We start from the raw sequence: 4843 nt of genomic DNA, 5'->3' as shown, positions 1-4843 counted from the left end.
TCATGCTTGTCATGCTTCAGGAATGCAGAAACTTTTTTCAGTTTCAAGGTATTTTTAGTTATTTTCTTAATACAAATCATTATGTTAAAAATACAATAACTTTTAAATATATGTGCTATGACTCCATGGAAGAAAACCACTCTGTAGTACAACGTTTGCAGTTAATTCTAGCTTTTACTTTTTTTTTATAAGCTGAATATTCTTCTTCTCAACAGTAGAAATAGTTAACAAATCTGTAGTACTGCACTGAAATTGGAAATCAAGTTCCTAGATATTTTCAAACAAGAATTTTTATTAAAAAGAAATCTAAAATATGAATTTTAACTAAATTTAAGACAGGTCGCAATGTTTAACATCATAGAATTATAGAATAATTGAGTTTGAAAAGGAGCTCAGTATGTCTCAGGTTCAGCCTTCTCTCAGCAGAGATCAGACAAGATTTCTTGGGGCCTTATGTGATTGGGTCTTAGAAAGTTACAAGGATGGAGACTACACAACTTCTCTGGGGAATGTCTTCTACTGCCTGACTGTCCTTATGGTGAAAAAACTTATTCTTTTTGTCAAGTTGGAACTTCTAAATGTCCAGGTACATATTTTTCACAATTGTTCCTCAACTGTCCACATTATTCTCTTCAGTTTAGCTCCATGAAGCAAGATTTCCTTAGCTTGAAGTTGTAAATTATTTAAGTCCTACTTTGATTCAGTATAAGAATAAATATTATATATTTCTATTGGATAGCCAGACTCTCAGGAATAATACAGCTGTGGGTTCAAAAAAATCAAGTTTAATGCTCCACTGTTTTACTTTATGGAAATAAATGAGCAGATTAACATTTATTTTAGGAAAGTTTAAGTTATCTAAAGCAGCATTAGTAGTGATTAATAGTTCCAAGCCATTTTTGTGATGGTATTTTAATTAAAAATTTTTAGAAGCCATTTCTTCATTCAACCATGAGTTATATTTTGCTCTGTTTCCAGTATGATGATTTCTGTCCCAACTCTTAAAAGTTAATGCTGTTTTGTTTCTGTGGTAGTGTATTCTGACAACATTGTTTATAGTGTTTGTTTCTCTAAAGGAGTGCACCTAACCTAAAAGTGCGGAAAAGATAAGAAATTAATAAAGGCCATATAAATATAAATAACAAAGTTTTTTGTTGGTGTACTTTTGCGAACACTGCATTGAAATAGCTATGTGATTATAGTCCATTGAAACCATTTTGTAGCATGAAACTGATACGACTGAAGTGTTGAATATTAAAACTAGATTTGCACAACTTTTTTTTTTTAGCTTTCATAGTTTTTTGTAAATAGGTGGTGGCCACCATAATGACAGTTAATACATGTTTGCATGACCTGCTCTTCAAACTTCTGAGAAGCGGCCTGTAAAGTTTTAGCTTTAAATTTGTTCGCTAATAATTTCACATTTGTATGTGATTAATACATGTTGTTCTTCACTTCAAAATGAGGCATGCAAGTTTATTTTCGATTATTTTTTTATAAACACAAAGGGGAACATGGTATTTGCTGGGTAGCAATCTAGTAGTCCAGGTAGCTTTTGTCAGGAGGCCTGTGTTTTGTCAACCTGCATAATTTTAATAATTCCAAGATGCAGAATTTGTGATGAAAGTTCGTAAGTCAGAATTTCATTCTGACTCTTTATTCTGTGTGTTCATATCTCATTCTCTTTTTGGGTCTGATTAATCTCCCATTTTCAGTCTGTGTGTTCCAGGTATTTCTGCATACATAGCCACCAGGCTTTGGGAGTACATTGGTATAATTCAGAGTCTGTTTACAGTCGCAAATACCTTCCAGCAGAATTTCTATAGGTGTCTCTAGTTAGGCTGTCTAAATTTGCTGTACAGCAGATGGCATTGGAGGAGCACATCAGTGGGAGACTTTGGTGACGCCGTAATTAGTACAAAATACTAGCGAAGCTGTTGCAGTGCTGAGTGTTGTGAAGAAGTTGAGTAGCTCATTTTAATGTATTCCAGGAAGGGGTGCATGCTGGGCTCTTCTGTTTCAGCTCTTCTAGATGTAGAGTGTGGAAAATTCTACACTTGCAAGTGTATGAGTGCATCATATATTGAGGGCTGTTTGTACAGCACTTTTAAACACATTAATATGCAATGCAGAATTACTGGTATTTTTTAAGTATGTGCAAGGAAACAAGAGGATCTTGCTTTCTTTATATTTGCTTTCTCCTGTCTTGGATAAAATATGTGTAGGAGATGTCATAAAGTAGAGTGGTTCGCATATGGAAGACTTGTTTAGAGGCTTGCCCTCATCTCTAGGTGTGTTCAGTTTACTTCAGAGAGCTTTGACCCGAGCTGTCATTCACTAGGTTTTTATCATCTTTTCCTGGATGAATGAGCTGGACTTCTGCATATAGGCATGTTGTTTTAGTGGTTTATATTTGAACTTCAAACCTTTACTATTTCTTTATATGAAAAGCTACAGTGGTAGAAGTAATGAGTTGTGCATTGGATTATCATCCATTTTGCTTGATGATGATACTGGCTACTAAGGTAGGCTGACAGATGTAAAACACTTTTTTGCTCAAGGAGGCTCAGTAGGCACTCTGAAAGTACAAAATTTTGACTTGTCTGTATGCTGCCATAGAGATTTATCTGTTGAGATTATTTTTAGATTTTGGATTTTCATTTGTTAAAAAAACCCACATTTTGATACAGAAGGACTAGCATGTGATAAAAACCTGTTCTTTCATGTGACTGACTTAGTCTTTTAGCTACGGAGAAGCTGAAGATACATAGTTCCTTCAGTTAATTTTAGGTAACTAATTCTTTTGAAACACACAAATAAAAAAAATAAATGGGTGAACCAGACATCTTAGGGCTCTATACCTGTTCTCGCCCCAATCATCAATGTGATAATGTTCTTTTTTTTTTTTCCCCTCGTTTAGAAGGGAGATTTTATTTTATGCTTGCTTTTTTAGGGTTGGAAATTGCAAACAGTATGATATACTTCCCACAAGGATGGGGAAACTTATCTGGTAAAGTGGAAATAGTATCAGCTTGTGGATGTCAGTCAGAAGCAGGTGGAGAACATTGTAGATTTCACAAGTGGGGCTAATGTGAGGGTTCCCAGGCTTCTGGTACTACCTACTCAGACACAGTTAAATTTATCAAATGAACAAACACTCTGACTTCATCAGTTTCATTCAGATTCAGCGTAGAATCCTGAAGTTACATTTTTCACTCATTTTGTAGGTTCATCTAGTTACATACAATGAAAAGAGTACTCTAAATTGGTAAGATGCCAGAATCCAAATGGTTTAGGAATATAAGGTCAACAAGGCATTTCGAGTTTACTTTTAATTGACATGTAACGCTCCCTTTATCTAGCTTTTTCTTAATCACTGTACTTTCTCAGTTATTCTGATACGCCAGATTTCAGGCATATAAAACCCACTAATACACTGAATGTATTTTATTCATTTTTGGTTTTCAGTACTTCCATATTTCTCAGTTATTCCAAACATATGGAGCTTATATTAAATGTCAGTATTTTAAAACATGACATTTTATGGTTGTGCATGTATCTGCCATAAGAAAAGGAAAATAAAAGTAGTGGTTTAATCTTTGAAAATACATAAGCACATCTCAGTATCCTCTTCAACTTGTGTAAGTGGAATATGTTTTTTAAGGTGTCAGGACTCCGGGTCCCACAGGAGTCATGTTAAAAGTGGAAAATAAGCAGTTAACTTCTCATAAAATACTGGTCCTGTTATTTAAGGTTCTAATATTCGTTTATAGCAGGAGTTGGTTGTTAGTCTTTGTTTGTTTAGGAAACAAGTTTTTTGAGCATGTTTGTTCTTTGCTGATGGCAAGTAAATCAGTTTGCAGGCAGAAGAGAAATCTGTTAGTTTCTCCCCATTGAGAGAAAGGCAAGGAAAGTGCTGTTTAATTTGGTAGTTAAGAAAAGGAAGTGGGAGGAGCTGAACATACTCTGAAGATGGACTTAGGAAATCTTGGAGGTTATGGCAAAGACAGAACAGGTCTTTGAGGTAGGGTGATGCAGATGGTGTAGGGAATTTGAAGATAGGACTAGGGTACAAATCGGGGTAAATCAAGCTTTAGTGATTCTTGTTGTTTGAGGACAGCGTTCAACCCCTCAGCACTAGGGCTTTACTTAAATTTTTTCAAGGGATTTTGAAGTTCATAATCCTTGGGTGCCTTGCATTGTCTTTTACTTTGCTTTGGATAAGATCCTCTAGCCTTTTTATACTTGAGGACCATAAAAGTTAGGCTGAACAAGAGGACTGCTGTTTGATTATAGTAATCATTCTCCTTACATGATTTTATGCAATTTTTGAATGGTTATTTAAGAAAATCATATTGGTTAGTTGATAAAACTTATTTCAGTTCATTGTACTATTTTTCTCAGTTGCTTGTGTTGTGATACCATGGGAGAAAAGTGGTAAGTGCGTACATAAGTTCTGTTTTAGTTTCCCCTCAGTCCCCAAAACTTGGAAGTTTTATTGAAAGATTCTTAGACTCCTCTAGCTTGCCATGCTTGGCCTGGAGCCAGGCCTGCTAATGCCGTTTGTGCTGCTCACATAAGGTGTATTTGGAGGCACATGGAAAAATGGCTACAACTAATTCGAGTATCTACTTCCATGGCAGCAGCAACTTCTCTCTTTTTCCCTTCTTTTTGTTCTCTCTGCAGAGCTGTTTGCTTTGGAAGGTCTAACTGACATAAAAAATTTAAAAAAACCCCAAACAATAAACCAAAAACCACAACCCAAACCTAAAAAGCCAACCCCTCCCCAAAACAAGCTGAAAAGTCAAATTTATGGATGAGATGGGTACGTGGCTCTGGAAGA

This window comes from Phaethon lepturus, unplaced genomic scaffold (genome assembly GCF_000687285.1).
Source record: "Phaethon lepturus isolate BGI_N335 unplaced genomic scaffold, ASM68728v1 scaffold3614, whole genome shotgun sequence".
NCBI classification, from domain to species: Eukaryota; Metazoa; Chordata; class Aves; order Phaethontiformes; family Phaethontidae; genus Phaethon; species Phaethon lepturus.
The sequence above is the reverse complement of the archived record's forward strand: the minus strand, read 5'-3'. Positions refer to the sequence as shown.